The sequence below is a fragment of the Lissotriton vulgaris genome, chromosome 12, assembly GCF_964263255.1.
Source record: "Lissotriton vulgaris chromosome 12, aLisVul1.2, whole genome shotgun sequence".
Taxonomy (NCBI): Eukaryota; Metazoa; Chordata; class Amphibia; order Caudata; family Salamandridae; genus Lissotriton; species Lissotriton vulgaris.
In genome coordinates this window covers 751225110-751248084 of record NC_141700.1, presented here as the reverse complement: position 1 = coordinate 751248084, position 22975 = coordinate 751225110, and positions in this window count along the sequence as shown.

Genomic DNA, 22975 nt, shown 5'->3' with positions numbered 1-22975 from the left:
TAACGGCCGCCGAGCGGAGGGGGGCATTCAACACCTGAGAACAGCGGGGCCAGGATACTACATTTCCCGCCAGCCCTAGCGGCGAAATACCGCGACCAGAGCGCGCCAGGCGGCGCTTTAAAGAGGCGTCACCCCGGTGGAGCGAGGGAAGCTCCTGAACACTTGGGACCCCTACTTGCTGTGGATTACCTACACTGCTGCTGCTAGGTCCGTTTTCATCCACCTCCCGCCACCGCATCAACCATCTAACGGCCGCCGAGCGGAGGGGGGCATTCAACACCTGAGAACAGTGGGGCCAGGATACTACATTTCCCGCCAGCCCTAGCGGGTGAAATACCGCGACCAGAGCGCGCCAGGCGGCGCTTTAAAGAGGCGTCACCCCGGTGGAGCGAGGGAAGCTCCTGAACACTTGGGACCCCTACTTGCTGTGGATTACCTACACTGCTGCTGCTGGGTCCGTTTTCATCCCCCTCCCGCCGCCGCATCAACCATCTAACGGCCGCCGAGCGGAGGGGGGCATTCAACACCTGAGAACAGCGGGGCCAGGATACTACATTTCCCGCCAGCCCTAGCGGCGAAATACCGCGACCAGAGCGCGCCAGGCGGCGCTGTAAAGAGGCGTCACCCCCGCGTCGCGGGAGCGCGCGGGAGCGCCCGGGGCTAAGCCCGGGCAAAGGGCGGGCCCTCTACGGCCCTCATCGGCCAGAGGAGGCTGGGCTGGGCCTGAGGTCCTGGACCTTCGTCTGAGTAAGTAGTGATCCATCTACTACCATAGCCCCACTATTGTTATCTCTGCATGATGGCCACAGCTGCTATTAGCCCTGCAATTGCTGGATTGGACAAAAATGGGGGCATGTTAAACCGAACCCTGGATGACTATTTTCCTAAAATTGCTTCTGAGGGCAATAAAGAACTGCTGTTAGCTGAGCGGCGGGCAGATTGTCGCCGTTCAATTGAACGCATTAAAAACAGGACCCTGTCAGAACCCATTATGTCTGTCACCTTGGATGATGATTTGAACACCCTACTGGCAGGCAACATATCACCAACTGCTAGTGTGCCCCTATTACTTAAAGAATGTTTAGCCCCTGCTGTGTCACCCACGCAAACCCAACCAGACCCACTAACTGTGACAGATGATCTCCCTAGCACACCTAAAACTTCTAAAATTATGATCTCGCCTACTATTAGACCTGGCAAGGTAGTAAGAGGCAAAAACTCGAGGCCATTGCCACATAAAATACACGGGCCTCCACCCTCCAAAAGGAGACGGAAAAAAACTGATACAAACAAGCCTAAATTAAGTCATACCGAATTTGGGAAGAAGGTGAACCCTGTTACTACCACGACTATGGGAGAATCCGCTATTAAGCAAGTAATAGCACCTGCTCCAACCACCCCAACACTCGTGATACCATCCTCCCAAGCAGCCATAGAGCCTGATATCATCCATATCCCTCCCCACTGTAGCTGATAAGACAGACCACACCACTAATGCTACTAGGAAAGGGATCTTATCAATTCTGAGCTGCCTGACATCTGTTTTCTCACTGAAACTTGGCTCAAACCGCATACCATTCCCACAATCATGCTAGCAATACCTGCCGGGTATAAGATTCTGCATCTAGACCGACTGATCAAAACCGGAGGTGGGGTGGCTGTTGTCTACAAAGACAATTTAAAGGTCTCAATACTTGACCAGAGCAGCAACGACCAGATGGAAATTATGATTTTTAGATTCTCCTCCTCCCACAAGTCACACTGGAAAGGGGCACTATTATATCGCCCTCCTGGCTCCTGTCAGGATTTTTCTTTAAATCTTATGGAATTACTGGCCCCATACCTTAGAGCCAATGAAGATCTTATTCTCCTCGGAGATTTCAACATTCATGTTGATGTTTCTAATAATCCAGATGCCAGATCCCTACTGGATGATTTATCCAGTTTAGGACTAAAAATTCAAAACAATGGCCCGACACACATAGGAGGCCACACACTAGACCTAATTTTAACTAACTGTCCTAGGTTAACTTGTAGCTCACCAACCTCTGTCTACTGGTCAGACCATTATCTATTGCCCTTCCAATTACTCGGCTCACACCCTCGGCTCCAAAAACCCCTTCCACCCACATGGAAAAGAAAATGGCACAAAATAACTCCTGAGGCACTTCAACATATATGGAAAGAACCCAACTATCTTGAAGAAGATAATATTGAAAGTGGATTGGCCAAATTTAACAAAACACTATTAGAGGCCATTGACCAAATTGCACCACTAGAATTACATAAACACCGTATTAGACCAAAGTCAGAAATTTGGTACACTGAGGAATTGAGAGTCGAAAAACAGAGATGCAGGAACTTGGAGAAAAAATGGAGGCAAACCCACACTCCGATGAGTAAAACTCTTTATTTAGAAGCCCACTCCAACTACCTTAAGAATATAAGGAAAGCTCGGAGGAATAAACTTGACTCTCAAATTACGGAGGCAGGAAATTCCACTCGGGAATTGTTCAGAGTCATACAATCCTTTGTCAAGCCTATGGCTTGTGAGAGCCCAGATGATTTCAACCAAAACTTATGTGATGACATTTCCATGTTTTTTGAGAAAAAGATAGACCTAATCTATGACAAAATCACCAAAACCTCTTATAACAATAGAGATAACATAGACAGTCTCAAAGATGAACCCACCCAAAATGGAATATGTGGGCCCATTCTGACCTCAATTCCAGAAATTAGTCATGCTGAAGTAGATGGGCTAAATCCGGATCACCGACTGACTTATTACCCGCTTCGGTGGCTGTGCCATTGGGCAGCATTCTTGCCCCAAGCCTCAGAGCACTGATCAATATCTCCCTTAGGGAAGGTAGAATTCCCCACGATTGGAAAATGGCGGTCGTGAACCCCATCCGTAAAAACGCCACGTTACCTTGGTCAGACCTCAATAATCTGCGACCCATATCCCTCCTACCCCACATCAGTAAGATGACTGAGAGACACGTTAACATTCATCTCTCTAAATTCATCGAGGCAGCGGACGGTCTGGACCCCTCTCAATCTGGGTTCAGACCAAATCATAGCACAGAATCAGCTCTCCTTTCCGTGACCAATACCATCCGAATGGCACAGGATAGGGGAGGCTCTATGATTCTGGTGCTATTAAATTTGTCCGCTGCCTTCGACACGGTGTCTCATGACACCTTGATCAGTCGTCTGGAGGGAGTAGGAGTGCAAGGAACTGCTCTATCTTGGTTGAAAAGCTTCATTTCCAACCGATCCCAAAATGTTCGCCTGGGCTCTCACTACTCCATCTCTAGAGAGCTCACCAAGGGGGTTCCACAGGGCTCATGCCTAAGCCCCACATTATTTAATGTGTATGTGGCCCCACTGGCGAAGGTCGCAAGGAAATTTGGGTTCATACCAATATCCTATGCAGACGACACCCAGCTGTTGTTCCCATTCCAAAACTTGACCCCTACAGTAAGGAACTCCTTTGCTGCTGGAATGAGAGCGATTGCTGGATGGATGACCTCCAATTGCCTACAGTGTAATGTGGGCAAGACGGAGGTCATGCTTTTTGGGAACGCACCACTCCTCTGGACACCTGAGGGGTGGCCTCCAGAATTGGGCACAGCTCCTTGTCCTAAGGAAAGCGTGAAAAATCTGGGCGTTAAGTTAGATCAATCCCTGGTACTAAAAGATCACGCCACACAGGTTACAGGAACCTGCATGAGAGTCATTGGCCTACTCAGAAGGGTGTTCCCATACTTAGTTGACCATCACCGGAGAACACTCGTACAAACCCTAGTCATGAGTAGGGTAGACTACTGCAACGGATTGCTTATATCCGCTAATACAGAACAGTTGAAGAGATTGCAGGTTGTTCATAACACTGCTACTAGATTGATCCTTAATGCCCCTGCGAGATCTCCCTCACATCCTTTACTGAGCAAGTTACATTGGCTCCCAATTCGCCAGAGAGTGCTATTCAAGATTTGTTGTACCATCCACAAATGCTTGTACGGTACTGGCCCTAGGTACCTAAATGAAATCTTCCAACTGTATCAGCCAGGTAGATCCTTAAGATCTGAAAATCAAGCCCTGCTGCAGATCCCTAGGATCAGAAGAGAAAGACAGGGAGGCCGAGCCCTAGCATTTAGAGGTCCTACTCTATGGAACTCATTACCCCCTTTCATAAGACAGAACTCCAATCTTGCCACCTTCAGAAAATATCTGAAAACGTATCTGTTTCCCACCCAGCAATCCTAGTTAAGTCATACAATCCTCCTGCTCCCACTTATCTTCAGTACAACACAGCGCGTAGATATCTCTTCGGAGATCGAATTCCTGCGCTTTACAAGAAACCAAATAAATAAATAAATAAATAAGAAGGACCGCAACCAGCCTCCCCTAAGACTCTCTTGGACAACATAGAACTGATTGTGCGAAGTTATATGCTTGCCTTAGCTGAAAGACTTAAGGGAATGGAACTAAGGTTGGGGAAAATAGAGGGGGATCTGACAACACTAGGGAATTCTGTCAGGTCACTAGGGCCCCTGAAAGTGTTACACCCTCAAAAAACTTTAAAGCCACAGCCCACCCTCTTAAAAGATGCGGTGGTTGCAGTGCCCTCTACCTCCAATATTGATAATAATCAGACAGCAGCTACTCTAGCTGCTTCTAACCATTTGCTTACAGGTATATCCATCTGTTAGCAAACCTTCCAATAAACCCAAGCCAAAACAGTTAATAACATCTATGGGTAGACCAAATACAACATCAATCAGTAATACTGATACTCCAGGTAATACCCAGGCAAGGGAACCAAGAATTCCCTCAAACAGACCCCCAAGATCAGAAGAGAACGAGATCAGCCATGCGAGAGGGGGTCAGGCCAGGAGACCACCTATGGAACTCCCGCCGGAAGCTCTACCGTATGTGGTTGTACTTACCGGGGTTCCTGAACTGTCAAGTGGTAAACGGGAAGGTTATTTTCAATTAAAAAACAAAATAATGCACTGGCTATCATTGTATAGACCCAAAACTAACCAGGTAAATGGTGAAATAGTCCATGTTCGTCGCTTGTCTTGGCTGGGTGGAAGAACAAAGGACATAGGGGGTGATATTGTAGTTGTAAACTTCAGGGATAGAAAAGCAGTTCAATACATTCTGAATTGGCCTTTTGGCAATGAAAATAATTGTATTGTACCACGTCCTTTGACTTATTTCTACCCAAGATCTACAGTATTTCCCCCCAACATTTAACCAATAATACCCACTTCACCAACCACTTTTTTAACATGGAGACTGCCAGGAATCCCGCATACATGCATCAATTAGCTCCAACTCCTGCGATGCATGGGTGGAATACTATACCGATAAGCCGCAATACAGGAGAAAATGGAAATATGACTCACTTGATGCCATTTACTCCCTTAGAGTTATCAAATAGGTTTGAGGCATTTAGTGGCATGGAGGAATGTGATTGATGCTTAAAGAGCACAGAGGATGTTAGGGGGATTGAAAATGTCTTATGCACCACGGGGTTTTACGAAGAAAAAGGAACTAGTTGTTTAAAGATAGGGCCACGTACAGTTGCAATATGTGATGATGCGAATAGTAGTTTGCCTGTTGTTTCACCCGCAGTGTCTCTTGGGATAAATGAGGGATCCCCATTGCTTACACCTGCCATAAGGCTAGAAAGTAGAGATGACGTTAGGGGAAATGAAAATGTTTCATGTATAGTGAGATATAATGTAGAAAAAGGGAATAGTGGTCCTATGATGGGCTCACGTGCTGTTGTTTCAGGCAATGATTAAGTCAATAGTAGTTTGTCTGTTGTCTCACCTGTAGCGTTTCACGGTCCAAATGAGGGACCAAATGAGGGACCCCCCTTGCTTACACTTGTTTCATGGAATATAGCAGGGGTGCGTGCGAAATTATGTGATCCCGATTGGAACGAATACATGAACACTTTTGATATCTGTGTGTTACAGGAAACATGGGCCACAGTACATATGGCTGAGATACCCGCCACCCCCTCTCAACACAATCCCCAAAGGAGGGAAACCGGAAACAGTTCTTGAAGTTTTTGGAAGAGGGAGGGAGTGACCCTCCCCGGCCGTATTTATTAAAACAAAATTAAACGTTAAACAGTTCATATTAATGTACAATTTCATAACCACATTGCGATGTTTGGCTAACCTTAACAGATTCTCTAATACAGAGGTTCTCCTAGCCGAACTACCAACCTGCAAAACATTTTCTTGAAATAATGAAATTGTACATCCTAACGTTTAAGGGCCAACGGCAAGGTCGTAACCGGTGTCAAGATCCCTAACCCGAAATACCCCCCCCCACTTGGGAGGGGCGACAGCACTGAGGCGTACCCCAAGTGCAACTACCAATTTCCCTTGACTTGTCGGGGGCCCCAATAAACTCGACGCCACTTAAAGGTCGTTCGAGGACTCGTGTGAGTATCTAGAAGGTAGCGTAGACCTCCCCCCAAACCCCACACAACTTACCACATCTGCCGTCGCAGACGTCACTGGCCCCGGGAAATTCCCCAGGAGGGGGCTGTAACCCCTCCTACACAGGAAGGGGCCTTGACCGCCTTTCCTTTCCTTCCGGCGGCCTCTCCTTAGACAGGACCGCCTCCCCGTTGAGGGGCCAATGGCCACCTCTCCCGAGCGCTCCCATCCGTGTTGGGTGACGCCCACTCATAGGGATCTTCCAATTACTGCTCACCGATCATGACCTTACCGCCTACCAAATAAATACGACAATGCTACCTAAACCAACAATACATTGACCACTATGACCCGAATAAGCATGCTTATAACGGACACAAAAAACCGAATATCTTTAATCACAGAACATACATAAAATCGACCAACTTTATTACACACTCAATATCAACATGATAATACCACAACCTGTAAACGAAAATAGAATTATCGAACCATCTTAAAACAACTGGCTGTCCTCAGGGGCTGGTGGGTGGGTCAAAATTGGCTCTTCGTTCCGTCTCGAGCTCACGTGCAGCGAGGAGGTGCAGCTTCAGAGCACAGGAACAAGAGGATGTCTTCCGGTCTTGCGTCCCTTTTTATCCGTCTTCAGGGCGGGCGTAAACCCGCCCCTGCCTGCCCCGAGGGCGTGGCCAGTCGCGTCAGTGTCTAGGCCAGCCCACTCCAGGGCGGGAAAGAGCGCGCCCCGGCTACGCCGCTTCGGGCATACCAGCCGAGACGCGCCTCCCACCCAAAATGGCTTCCCGGGGGGATCGAGGTACTCTGCCATACGTTCGGGGGGACCGAGTGGTCGCCCCTTTCCATATGGCTGAGATACCCGCCACCCCCTCTCAACACAATCCCCAAAGGAGGGAAACCGGAAACAGTTCTTGAAGTTTTTGGAAGAGGGAGGGAGTGACCCTCCCCGGCCGTATTTATTAAAACAAAATTAAACGTTAAACAGTTCATATTAATGTACAATTTCATAACCACATTGCGATGTTTGGCTAACCTTAACAGATTCTCTAATACAGAGGTTCTCCTAGCCGAACTACCAACCTGCAAAACATTTTCTTGAAATAATGAAATTGTACATCCTAACGTTTAAGGGCCAACGGCAAGGTCGTAACCGGTGTCAAGATCCCTAACCCGAAATACCCCCCCCCACTTGGGAGGGGCGACAGCACTGAGGCGTACCCCAAGTGCAACTACCAATTTCCCTTGACTTGTCGGGGGCCCCAATAAACTCGACGCCACTTAAAGGTCGTTCGAGGACTCGTGTGAGTATCTAGAAGGTAGCGTAGACCTCCCCCCAAACCCCACACAACTTACCACATCTGCCGTCGCAGACGTCACTGGCCCCGGGAAATTCCCCAGGAGGGGGCTGTAACCCCTCCTACACAGGAAGGGGCCTTGACCGCCTTTCCTTTCCTTCCGGCGGCCTCTCCTTAGACAGGACCGCCTCCCCGTTGAGGGGCCAATGGCCACCTCTCCCGAGCGCTCCCATCCGTGTTGGGTGACGCCCACTCATAGGGATCTTCCAATTACTGCTCACCGATCATGACCTTACCGCCACAGGTCCGGATAGTTGACCGGCTATCCGGACCCCCCACAAAGCTCCTACCTAAAGGTCATGCTTTAACGTTTTTAACCATGCTAAGAAGTCTCCTATGAGTAACTCATTCCCCACCCGAGACAAATGCACACCATCCCCAGAATACATACTGTCATCATTAATACAGCCATGCGAAATAGAATGCAATGTCCTGGAACGGAACAACCTATTCACTTTGTTATTAAGCTTTCTAACAGACTGATTCAAAGCAGGAATAGAAATAGCCCCCCGCCACACCTTTCGTGGGATCATATGGGACCACGCAATTGTGCACCCCGGAACTCTCCTCGCCAACCAACTTACAGTGGAAAGCATTGCCTCCAGGAGTAGTCGTCTACCGGTGGTGACCAAATCATTGCCCCCTAAATGCACTATGACTATAGACGGCGGTGACCTCGTCCGCCCTAACAAATCCTCAAAATATGCTTGAAACTGGTCAATACAGAGACCGCCTCTTCCGTAGAAGGACACCCTGTACCCGTATTCCCCAGCTACGTGAATCATGTCACCTGCTTTGAATACGTCCACGGCACGCCTCACGTATGAGTGGCCCACGACCCACACCTCCTTTTTCACAGCCGGTGATGTCTGACCGCTGGCCCGGTGTTGGGTCGACTGCATAGTCCGCCCCGCCTCGTAGGCTTGCGCAACTGAAAATCAAACAAAAACAAGAGGCGTGAGTACGTCATTACAGCTTTACAACATGTGCAACCGCACATACCTCTTATAACAATTGGAGGACCAACGCCCCACTCGTTTCACTTGTTCGACATTAAGACCCCTAGCTGTAGCCTCCGTAGCAGCCCCTATCCGAAAGGAATGGGTCCCAAATTCGCCCGGGTTCAAGCCCGCAGCGGCAATTGACATCGCAAGCACCCGCTGAAACTGAAACTTCGTCAGTGGGGTGGCGTCCGCGTGTCTCAACAAGGTCCCCCCCCATAATGCCACCCTTCGTGCTAGGTAATCTTCTAAACACTTTACCGGGCATATGGAGGACCCGGGAATCCTGCGTATGATTATGCAGTCACCCATCCCGTCCTGATCGGTCTTGGACCTGACAAAGGAGACCGTCATTGCCTCTCCTCTGATCTGAACGTGTTCTTGGCACAAACCCCCCGCCACATCCTGTTTGTTCCTTGCCACCAGTTCGCTTACTCGCATCGCCCCGTGAAATGCTAGCGTAAAAGCGGCTCGGAACAACACCGCCTCAAACGGAGATGAACATGTGGCAGGGAGTGTAGCCAACAACTGGGCCAACCTATCCAAACCTATCGGGCGCCTCTCATCTACTCTGCGACCCTCAAGGCGTTGCCACCCACGCAGCGCTTTCTGTACAACGAAAGACGCTGTCGGGTCCTGGATACTATGAGCCCTGGCAACAAAGGAAATAGCAGCACGATGCCTCTGAGCCGTAGCCACAGATTTCCCAGCCCTACGTAAGGACATCAGGAAATTCACTACCCATTCCTCGTGGCCCCAAAGCTTCTCCCTATCAGTCCCCAAAAAGGCTAAATAGGACCTAAACGCCCCTTCATATGCCTTTCTCGTCCGTGGTGCTAGACTCTCTCCCACGAGGTGACGAAGTTCGGGGCACCGAGAGACCAGAGAGCTTCGGGGAAGGGTGCCGGCTCTAGGTCCGCTGAGGGAAGGAAGCCCAAGAAAGCCTGCATATGAAAACGAGACAGTGCATCAGCCGCCTGGTTCAGTACCCCTGGGACATGTCTTGCTCTGAACAGCACATTCAGTTGCATACACAGTAAAACAATCTCCTTGAGCAGTCTTAAAATCAGTTTACATCGTGCTGCCTGACTATTGATGCACTCGACCACAGTCATATTGTCAGACCAAAATATCACAGAGTGATCCTTGAACCCTTCTGGCCAGGTTCTCAGGGCCACCAAAATGGGAAAAAGTTCGAGGAAAGCAATATTACTTGTCAGACCATTGTCATGCCACCATGTCGGCCACCTTTGTGCCGACCATTTTGTGCCGAAGATGGCACCAAAACCTATGCTACCTGCAGAATCTGTCCATAGCCCCAGCTCTTCAGAGGATACGGCTGGTTTGTTCCATATGACTCGACCATTAAAGTCCGCCAGAAATGCTAACCAAATACGCACGTCCTGGCGGACCTCAGCCGATAGTCTCGTGCGATGATGGCCCTCCTTTAGGCCGACCATAGCTTGGGCAATTGAACGAGAAAAGGGGCGGGCCATCGGTATAACTCTAAGGGCAAAATTCAACTGTCCCACCAACTGCTGTAACTGATGCAGCGTAACTTTAGATGCATTTAGACACTCTTGCAGGGTTGCCCTGAACTTCAACACTTTATCAGCTGGCAAACGAAAACAACCTTCTCTGGAGTCTAACTCGATCCCCAGAAACTCGAGGCAAGTCGCAGGACCCACCGTCTTACCCGGTGCCAATGGCACACCAAACTGTTTCATTAATACACAAAATTCGGCCAAGGCCCGGCCACATTCGAGATCCCCGGCTGCCCCAAGGAACAGAAAATCATCAAGGTAATGCATTACATGTTGGAAACCCGTCTTCTTTGTGAAGACCCATTGTAGAAAACTACTGAATTTCTCGAAATAGGCACAAGATATAGAGCACCCCATCGGCATACACTTATCCATGTAATAATAACCCTGAAAGATAAAACCTAGGAGACGCTGATCGTCCGGGTGTACCGGGAGCAACCGGAACGCTGACTCGATATCCGACTTCGCCATCAGCGCCCCGGGCCCCAGGCGATTCAAAATGGCTACGGCCTCATCGAAAGATGCGTACCGCACCGAACACACTTCTGGGTCTATTGCATCGTTTACAGAAAGACCACGTGGAGCTGACAAATTATGAATCAATCGAAACTCACCCGGGTCCTTCTTGGGGACCACCCCTAAAGGAGAACAAACAAAATTCTGTACCGGGGGTACACTAAACGGGCCGGCGACACGACCTCGGATAACCTCTTTCCGGATCTTGTCCTGCACTACAGTCGTATGCTGCAAGACGGAAAGTTGATTTTTGCACGTCCCGACACCCTGAAAGTCCCCTACCGGAATGCGGAAACCATATGAAAAACCGTTTCGCAGCAATCCAGCAGAAGTACGATCTGGGTATTCACTGAGCCAGGGAATCATCGCCAAGGTATCAATCGGGGTTGGTAAAGGCGCCCCTCGGACTATATTAGACCTGTTTGGCGCCTCCTCTACCCCCATTCTCACCCGTTCTGGCTCTGCACGAGGACTCAGGATGGGACGAACCGCAACCACTACATTCGTGCTTGAACTTACACGATCCCTGGGGCCTAGTACATTTACCTTTGTTGAAATTGAAGCAGAAACCCCTTTTCCCTGTATTGCTGGCAGGTCTCGAGTAATCGTCGGTACTCGTACCTGACCGAAAGGGCGTCCCCGCATATTGGCGGGAGGACTCGCCAACATTGCTCCCCACCAACGGCATTTTCAACATTCACGCCTTTTTCATTTTATCCCATGTCAAAGAATCATAACAGTCCCAGGTTAAACTTTTGTTATGCTCCTTCGCCTTCCTGAAGAGATTATCATAACAGAACCAATGGTTACCCTGGTGAGACGTCGAGTACCCCATGATTCGGGACTGATAGATCGGCAACTCGGAAAGCAATTCGGGCCTACGTTCCCCTAGGATCGACGTAAAATTCCCCATGCATTACCCCAATTGCCAATATTCTCATTCACTTTAAAGGCGGCCATTTTTGCGCGCCAAACACTCGGATGCATCAGATCCTTCTGACCCTTAACATGCTCCACCTCATAATGATCGACAAGCAAGGAGAAAATGTTCACATACTCCCCCGCCCAAATCTTTTCCTTTATTGCCAAAGGAACATGTTGCCCCAATTTTTCTCTACGGGAGGGTGCTGACTCATCCCTCGCGATCGGCAATGGCCGCTTACCTGCACCGGACGCTGCTTCTGCGGTCGCAACCGGGGCCTGCGGCTTGTCTATCACTGCAGCCGGCGCGGGCACCTTGGCTGCATCTTGTTTCTCGCGCAACTGTTTCATCAGCGCTTGTGCCTCGGCAGCCGTGGCGCCCTCACTACTGTCGCCCAACCACGCTGCTAGCTGTGCCGCCAACTCGGGGGGCATATCCTCAGTGGATGTCGGGGTGACCACGACGGGAATCGGATTCCCCTCCACCGGTACCGGGGTTGGCACCTCGAGCGGGGTACAGGGAACCGGGACGTCTCCCCCGGCTGGTCCCCTTCTAGGCCTCTTGGCTTTCCCTCCAGGGGCTGCTCCAGCCGATGGACGCCCCGATCCCCCCTCCCCATCTCGCTCCGCCACCCGCTTTTTCAGTTCGGACATCTCCTTCATGAGGACCCGAACCATCTGATCCGTCGTCATTCTCTTCGCGCCTTTTTTGGGCATCTTTCCGACCAAGTATCTAGAAGACAAAAAGAAAGATCAAAACGCTCAAAATTGGCTCTTCGTTCCGTCTCGAGCTCACGTGCAGCGAGGAGGTGCAGCTTCAGAGCACAGGAACAAGAGGATGTCTTCCGGTCTTGCGTCCCTTTTTATCCGTCTTCAGGGCGGGCGTAAACCCGCCCCTGCCTGCCCCGAGGGCGTGGCCAGTCGCGTCAGTGTCTAGGCCAGCCCACTCCAGGGCGGGAAAGAGCGCGCCCCGGCTACGCCGCTTCGGGCATACCAGCCGAGACGCGCCTCCCACCCAAAATGGCTTCCCGGGGGGATCGAGGTACTCTGCCATACGTTCGGGGGGACCGAGTGGTCGCCCCTTTCCAGATGCATAGGGTTGGTTATAAAACTTATCAAATAGAGGCTGTGCCGTCCTTAAGAGGTCGCGCATCTGGAGGTCTGCTAATATGGATCAGTGTTTCTATCAAAATAGGCATAAAAATGTTTAACACTGATTCTCCAGACATTCTTGGTCTGGAAGTAACCACAGCGGACAATAGGGTGGTTCACCTTTTTAATGTGTACAACAGCCCCCAGTCTTCCCACAAGGAATCATCATGCATAGGGAAGCTAGAGTCACTTATGGATTCATTAAAAATAGGCGCAAGCGCTATCTTATGCGGGGATCTGAACTGTAACTTCGAACCAATCACAGACATAGTTCATCTGTTTGAAGACGAGGACACTGCCAATGGAATACCAGCCCTGAATGAAAATAGAATGGTGGCTGGTACTGCATTGGCTCTGCAGATCACAAGGTTGTTGACTTCTCATGGCCTGAGAGCATGTAACGGGCGTATGCCGTCCGACAGCCCGAAAGCCCCTACTTTTAAGAGACGTGAATACGAAAGTAAATTAGATTATGTTATAGTCTCTCTAGACCTGTGGTCCTTCACAGAAGAGTTAAAGTCAAAGAGAGATATGAAAGTGACCACTTCCCTCTGGAAACGAGCTTCCAACAAAGCATGTTAAAGGGGTTGGGAGCCACGGAGGGAGGCCATAGCCAAGCATCCTCATATATAAAAGATAACATTGTCCTTAGTAACAATCGCAGGGCGGTTAAATGGGCCTATGTATTGGATAAAGAGGATCTATTGGCCAACATATACTGTACCTTTGCAGACACCCTAAACTCATACTGTCCCTATAGCTGCGACCCCAAAGAATTCATTAAATTGCATAAATCCCTCTTCAGCAAACTATTAGAACTCCTTACAAAAATACCCAAAAAAGGTGCAGGTATGACTAACGTAAAAGCTACAGGTAAACCTTGGTACAACAGGGAATGCCGTCTTGCTAAAACTGTACTGATTAATGCTGTTAAAAGGGAAGGTCCATTAGAAATTAGAGATAAAAGGAGGGCTTACAATAAAATAATAGTAAGAGCGAAATCCTCTTGGGATGAGGAAATATGGCTCAGTATGCTAACAGCCGCGAAAAACAAGGACTAGAGACAATTTTGGGAATTAGCAGCTAAGGGAAACAATCGTGAGACAGGCTCTAGGGAGGTCTACCTAGATGAGGATACTTGGGTCAAACATTTTACATCACTATATGCAGCCAAAACTCCAATTGATGTTGTTGCAACAGACGTATTCACAGGCACAATACCAGCCAACGCCCACTCGGTAGTGTTTAATATACATGAAACAGAGACAGCAATTGCCAGGGTAAAGAAAGGGAAGGCGCCTGGACTAGACAAAATTCCAGGCGATCTCTATCTGTCTAACGTTGATGTTTGGGCACCCTATTTGAACCAGCTATTTAACATAGTTGCGGCTAGCGACCATATTCCAGACACATGGAATGGCGCAGAAATTATTACTATTTTTAAAAAAGGGGATCGTGGCGACCCAGCCAATTACCGCCCCATTAGTCTTTTAGATATAACACAGAAGATCTATGTAAGACATATTTTAAATCGGATAAACTCATGGCTGGAGGACGAGTCAGTTTTATCCAAATACCAGGCGGGATTTAGGAATAAAACAGGTACTATAGACTAGGTATTTAGGCTATGCTGCTTGTACTGGAAATACGTTATTATCCGCAAAGGCCACTTGTATGTGACCTTCGTAGACCTGCGAGCAGCATTTGACCTAATTCCTCGCAATCTACTCTGGAAAACCCTGAATAGGCAAGGGCTGCCAGGCGAATTGCTAAAACTCGTGATGGGCTTGCACCAGGAGAATTATGCCAAGGTTAGGTGGGGCCCAAATGGGGAACTTACAGACCCAATCCCCATAAAACGAGGAGTACGCCAGGGATGCGTACTGGCCCCCACACTTTTCTCCCTTTATGTAAATGATATTGCAGCCTATATGGAAAATTGTGATAATGATTCGCCCCGACTGGGAGGGGAACGTGTTGCGTCCCTCCTTTTCGCGGATGACACAATTTTAATTTCGCAAACACCACGCGGCCTACAGACCCTTTTAGACAGGTTCCAACAGTACTGCACTTTAAAAGGATTAGAAATCAACATAAAAAAAACAAAATACATGGCACTAAACCCGCACAAAACTTTTAAAAGGATTTTAATGTTAAACGGACAAAAACTAGATTACGAACACAGTTTTACATATCTGGGAGTCCTGATAGATTCTTTAATGGGATGGGGCCCACAACTAGAGAAATCAAAACTGGTGTTTAAACAAAATTGTTTTCCAATATTGCAGAGACACAACAAAAGTGTGAATAAGGCGGTCACCCCAGCAGTAGAGCTTTTTAGATATAAGGTTCAATCAGCCTCACTGTATGGGGTGGAAATTTGGGGGCCAGTGTGTAAGAAAACCTTTGAAGCACTCAAGAACAAATTTATTAGGGGTCTTTTTAAAGTTCCCATCAATACCCCACCTTGAAAGTGTAGAATTTTCTTTTTTACCATACTCCCATTACAACTTATGCCAGCTTCCTCCACTGCATCATACACACAATGCACACATGTTCAACCCTTCACTCCCCAACTTCCCTTGTTATTCAGCTTTTGTAAACTACTAACTATTGCAACCCTGGTTCATACTGGCTTGCAGTTTATGTGCTTTGTGAAGCACTCTGCTGTCCCTCTGAGCTTAGTGCAATGCTGCCCAAAATAGGCCTCACCGAGATAATTCCAATCACAGAGGAGAGTTTCATCTTTGCCATCTATGCTTCATGCATCTACATAGTCCTAAAAGCACTTCATTATATTTGATAATCCTGCAAGAATTAAATCACTACCATTTGATGCAAAGCACTAGGGATCGGAAAACTGAGGTAATGAGTGATACACTGTAAGGAACACTGTTAGGCACACAGCTGACACCCCTCATTGGTGCCATCCACCCACCTGCCTCTGCTCAAACATTTTAATGGGTTTTAATTGTCTATGAGCTACGTGCTATTGCTTTAGCGGAGAACTTTTCTTAAATACACCTATCATAGTAACATTGTACAAGGAGTAGGGTATTTTAGATTGGGGAGTTTGGTCACAAATTCAACTTGGTAAATTTATTGGGAAACCATTCTATTATGACAGAATCAATGCATTTTCAGAAAGTGATGAACACCACTAGGCATTTTCAGTTTCATGTTTTCATATGTGTTTTGTTGTAGGTTATTACACACTCCTTAATGAGCAGTAGGAGGTTTTTAGAAATGCACAAGCTGGACTTCAATATTCAGTTTAATTTTAGTTTGATATTTGTAGTGAAAGTAAAAGATTTTGGTTTTGAATTTCTATACTTCCATATATCCCTACGTCATTTAGTCAGTATGGACTTTAAATTACAAATTGAATACAAACTTAATACATTACAGTTTGTTTTTTGTGATCCATGTCATACTTATTCATTGTATTCTACTTCCATGCACACTTGGAGAACATTTTTTTTGTATTTCCAGTCATATCAGTTTTAAAAATATTAGTAACTCTGGTTTAACCCCTTCGGGGCTGATGACGAGCTGGGATCGTCATGGCGTAGCCTCCTCGCACGCTGATGACGAGCCCAGCTCGTCACGTAACATGCGATTTAGAAAAACTCAGCGTGCGAGCGGAATTCCGCTCGCATGCATGTGGTTAACTCATCTCATTCACTTCCTCAGGGCAATCCATTCTCATTAGCACTTTCCCCGAGAGTAAAACATGTACCAAAAAAAAGTTGTCAAAATTCATTTATAATAAAAATAAAAATGAATGTGATATTCTACTCTATGCAAGAACATTATCAAATTTACTGAAAGGTGGTACGGAATACTCAACAAGTGTTCACTTGCCCTTATCTTACTTATTGTTGAAGAACTATCTAAAATGCTTGAAGACCTCACTACAGAAGTAGCTCAGCTCAAAGATGAACTCAGTTCTAAACTCACCGGAGACGAATTGTGTCAAACTTTAGAAGATGTAAATGTTCAATTGGAAAAATATACAGAAGAGATCAATGAGCGCAAATTGCGCAAATTCAAACGAGATACCGTAGACTACAAACTTGGGGAGGTATATAATTGGGCCGAAATTTATGCGGCAAGACGACAACAGAGATCACAGTATAACAAATACACTGAAGGCGACACTTCTTCAGATGGCTCTACACGCACTCATCAACCAAGACAAGACACCAGACAACCTGCACGTCCAACCCCACCGCAACAAGGAGGTGCCTCCTTTAGTCAACTGCCTCAAAGCGAGGCATCGACCAGCCAACCTACAACTCAAAGCACTGGACCGGTGCCTTTTTTAGGGGTAGGCACAGATGCAACCGGAGATCCCGGAGAACACAATTCAACAGAGCAACAGCGTCCAATCGCTCAATCGACGAGGAGCCACAGAACCTAATTATAAACATTTCCAGTACAAATATTTCTACCACCCAAAACAAGGTTTTGCAAAAAGGGACCTGGTTTGTCCCCACTTACAACACCAATGATCTTGAAATTCAAACAAGCTTATACAAGTTCATGCGAAACTTACGTCTACGCCACTTTTTTTCCAATGTTTGTCCAACTTCTGTAACTACTGAAGAAAATACAATTTTGGATCTACGCCCCAAAAGCACTTTCTTGGCCCCGGTGAGCCATAAAACTTTGGACATATTTGAAGCTTTAGTACATAAAGATCTTGACAACATCGGTCAAACCACAGTACGACACAAACAAAACCTGACCAAACATGAAAAAATTGCTTTGAACCAACTAGCCACTAACAGAGATATCATGATCTGCCCTGCAGTAAGGGCGGCTCCTTGGTTATCATGGACACCCAATTCTACCTTGACAGTGTGAATAAACATCTGACAGAGGCCAACACCTACATGGAAATACATTCTGATCCCACCAAAGAATATGCTGCCATTCTCCAGATTCTCGTGGACAAAGCTGTATCCACAGGAACCATCACCACCAAAGATCGCAGTTACCTCATCAAATCACATCCCAGCATACCATATTTGTACAGGATTCCCAAAATCCACAAACATCCGATCAAACCTCTATTCAGATCAATTGTCAGTACATGTAACTCCATTCACAAACCAATCGGTACCTACATTGACCGTCATCTACAACCTTCTGTTAAACAAATGGCCAGCTGCCTTCAAGACACTACAGATTTCCTACCTAAACTCAGCTCCATTACCATTGATCCACAAACACCTGTTTTGCTGTGCACTATAGACGTAAACTCATTGTATACTTCCATCCCCCACAATCTAGGTATTCAGGCCGCGGAAGCGGCGCTACTCAAAACCAATAAACCTCATGACCTGCAAGTTTTCCTTATGGAACTCATTGAATTTACCCTCATGCACAGCTATTTCAGATACCACAACAAATTTTACAGTCAACTTTCTGAAATAGCCATGGGCAATTGCGCTGCCCCATCATATGCCAATCTCTTCATGCAGGATTTTGAAACCGAACACATTTTGGCTGTACCACATTGGAAAAACCATCTCCAAATTTACTATTGTTACATCGACGATATTTTCCTATGCAACCAGTATCCTTGGGGTCTGAGACAGCGTCAGCCCCTGCTACACCCTGACCAGCGCCCTGTGCCCTGTGCACAGCATTGCGAGACCTCCCACCGCCGCTCCTTCCACTCTAGCGGCCGCCGAGCGGAGGACTCGCTTTCCCAGCACCACCTGCGGCGGCGCACCCTGACGCCATCATCGGAGCGCCCGGAGGCGCAATAAAAACACTGCCATCCCCGGCGGAAGCGGGGTCTCTCTGAAACCGGTATCCTTGGGGTCTGAGACAGCGTCAGCCCCTGCTACACCCTGACCAGCGCCCTGTGCACAGCATTGCCAGTCCTCCCGCCGCCGCTCCTTCCACTCTAGCGGCCGCCGAGCAGAGGACTCGCTTTCCCAGCACCACCTGCGGCGGCGCACTCTGACACCGTCATCGGAGCGTCCGGAGGCGCAATAAAAACACTGCAATCCCCCGCGGCGCGGGAGCGCGCGGAAGCGCCCGGGGCGAAGCCCGGGCAAAGGGTTGGCCCTCTGTGGCCCTCTGAGGCCGGAGGAGGCTGGGCCGGGCCATAGCCCTAACATCTACTCCAAGAGGTGAGCGGGGGTACAATCCAACATGGGGAAGCGAAATAACACGTCTACGGTGTCTGCTCCCACGTCTTCTCCTACCACCCCTCCCTCCTTTGAATGTCTTCTTGAAAACGCTTTAACGCTGGTTCAGGAGGAAATAGCCAATACAGAAAGGAGGATGTCATTGGGTCATAACAATACTGCTTTACACTCCCCACAAGCAAGGCCTCCCAACAACCTTCCGCTATCTCCTGTAATTACCATCGTGAAACCTTCCACCACATTAACATCATCGGAACGGCAGCCTGGGGAGAGCAGCCCGGTCATAACCATTGACTCACAGCCGGACTGTGCCGTACAGTTTATCACCCCACCCCCGCCCACGCCTATGAGCAATAAAGCTGGCGAGGGTAAAAGGAAAAGGGGCCCCTTGAAATCGATTGTCAATAAAAGGAAGCAACCTGTCCGTAATAAGAACCAGCCCACTCCACAGAGTATGTGGACCAGAGGGAAACAACAACAAACTGGGGACCAAATTAACAATACTGATTCACCGCAACCTGATGCACTAGCCCTGCCCATAATCATTCCTAGTGATGATCACAATTCCTTGGGCACACAGACTGAGTTTTTGACTGACAGTACTATTCAACCTAAGCCCAATGGGAACTTGATCGAGACAATAGTTGATACTGTTTTTAAAAAATTAGAATGTCAAATGATAAAGCAATTTAATATCGTTTTTAAAAGGTTAGATAAATTAGAAAATTTAGTTAAAAAGGAAGAGGTAAAAAGGAAAGGGGTGATTAGCCTTGACCAGCTTAGGGGCGAGCGTCTTTTTGAAGGACCTGGAGTCTGTTAGTAAGGCTATTCTGTGTAATGCGCCCAGTACCAGCAGGAGCAGCACGAAGGAGGTTCCCAAATCTGCTAGCAGTACCCCAACAGCCAATAATATGCCCCGGTCTACTAACTCAGGGCAGACTAAACCTGCTACTAAAGCGAAGCCAATCCCTTCCGCAGTCGTAGGCTCATCTAACCCTACTATCACCTCCAACAGCACTAGACAAGAGGGTCAAAACACAACCATCCCCTCTGTAAACCATGTGGCACAAAATAGCAATGCCAAGAACGCCCAACCAATAGTTAATAGACCCAGAAAATCTCAAGAATCCACCCTCCATTTACCACCTGACGCCTGCCCTTACGTCTTAGTATTGGCAGGCGTCCCACCTCTAAAAGAAGGACAGGGGGAATCCTGGGTCCAGCTGAACAACAAGTGCATTGATTGGCTGACCAAACATAAGGGGGTAGGCTATGACATTAGGAACGAAATTTTGTCTGCCCGTCGTGTGAGTTGGATTGGTCCCTTATGCAAAGATTTCAATGGGGACTGTATCGTCCTAAATTTTAGGAACCCTGGCACTGCTAAATACATACTTAATCACAATAGTACTAACACCGGACCTTCAACAGTTGTCACTCTCTTGCCTCTGGGTTATTTTTACAGGCCCCCACCCATGCAAGCCTTCTCTGCCCCTTATCCCTTCCAACCTTTTCCAGCACAGTCGCCTTTCCCACTTTTTAACAGATTTTCCACACTGGCAGACACATGCAGTTTGGATTGACCACTAGATACTCTTTCACACACCCCAGCTAATGACCACACCAACAACGAGGCCCCTGTTGGCATTATCCCCACCAGTCCTAGTGCAACACCGTTGAATTCCCCAGACAGGTGTAGGATGTCATCTTGCCTCAAAAAAGGCGCCCCTGGCCAAACCCCTACTATGGACCTGGATGAATTCTCCGTTTTGAGCTGGAATTTTGCCGGCCTCAATGCCAAAATGAACATTAAGTCTTGGATTGATTGGGTAATAGGTTTTGATGTCCTAATGCTGCAGGAAACTTGGTGTACAAGATCTTTACTCCTTGAGGGATACAGTTGCCATAACTTGATCGTTCCATCTCCTGCTACTGGTCGCCCAAGTGGAGGCGTATCAATCTGGGTGAAAATTACAGCTGGTGTCAAAACCGAACTATTGCCAACCAACAACAAAAATTTTATGGCCTTGAAATATCATGGACGTTTAAAGTTATGCTTTATTAATTTTTATAACAATGATTTCACAACCCATCCCAATATTAATTTTTGGGATTTGTTCACATTTATTGATGACGTAGTTGATGGTCAAAAATATGGAAGCTATGATGGCATTTGCCTAGGAGGCGATTTCAAAGCACACATTTACCATAGCTCCATGCCTTGTAGGAGAGGTGAGGAACTATTAGACCTGTTAGCAACACGTGACTTAGTTGATGCTATGGAGAAACTGGATATGGGTGTGATCTATGTACCTGCCCCTACGTACATCGGCCGAGGGAGCTCTACCACTATCGATTATGTTTTTATTTCATCTCTCCTTGAGGATCTCCTGTTGAAATCCAAGGTCATCACATCTCCATATAGCGACCACTATCCAATTTTAATTTGCCTCAAATCTATCAAAACTTCAATAAACAAAATAGAAATTGGGGCAAAAAACTTAATAGCATCAACAGATAGGTTAAGGGTGGCATGGAGGGGAAGAGACAACCGAGGAGTCTTGGCGAGTGTCATCAAAAAACATCCTACTCTAGTCTCGGTATGCCTATCAACCACCAACACAAGGCCTGACATTGTCAATTCTTTTTGTGAGCTATGTAAGGTGATAAAAGGAGAAATTTCTAAACCAGTTCCAGCCCACACCAATACTAATCCTAGGTGGTTCGACACCGCTTGCTCCAAAGCCAACCGGGAACTCAGGGCTGCCCTAACTGCAGCACCACACAACACATCTCTGGTAAGGACTTTGAGACTCAGGTACAAACTTTGTTTAAAAACCAGATCAGACGAACTACTAAAAGATCACTGGGACTCCCTTGTCCGTACTGCAGCCCTACGAGACACTGGAGGATTCTGGAGGGCTGTCAAGAATCTCAGGTCATTGGGCTCTAACATCTGTCCCATTAATTGCAACATCACAGGGGATACGTGGGTTGACCATTTTTCTAAGATCTATGACGCCCCTGCGACTGGCAATCCAATTATAACCATCCCTGTCATACAGCCATTAAATATTTTGTTGTCTGAAGTGGAAGATGCAATCACTGAAAGCGCTGGTAACAAAGCTCCTGGCCCAGATGGCTTATCCATCGATCAAATCAAATGCGAACTTGACTTCTGGGCACCCTTGTTATGCAATGTCTTTAACAACCTAACCACCACTGTTGTGCCGACAACATGGTCTTGTAGCACCATTGTGCCCATATTTAAAAAAGGCGATAGACTTGACCCTGGCTGTTATCGCCCAATATCATTAATTGATAATACTCTAGAAGTTTTAGGCAGGGTTCTCTTTAATAGAATTAGCACTTGGGCAGAAGAACATACCATCTTACATCCCTGCCAGCTAGGGTTCAGGAGTAAAGAGGGCACGGTGGAACAGTGTTTGAACCTTAACCTACTTATGGCTAAATATACTATTGCTAAAAAATCACCCATATATTTTGGTTTTATGGATTTAAGTTCTGCGTTTGATTTTGTTAATCGTCCCCATTTATGGTCAGTTTTGTTAACTTATGGTTTAGATGAATCTTTAGTTTATTTTCTGGCATACCTTCATAGCGATTTGAAAGCCCGTGTTCGTATAAATAATGATGGCGAAGTCTCCAATGATATTTTAATTGGTAGGGGGTCAGACAAGGTTGTGTCCTGGCCCCCCTACTTTTTATTTTGTATATTAATGATCTGAGTATCTGTCTGAGCAAATTAACCAATGATGTTCCGCAAGTCAACGGCAATTCAGTTCCCGCATTGCTCTATGCGGACGATGC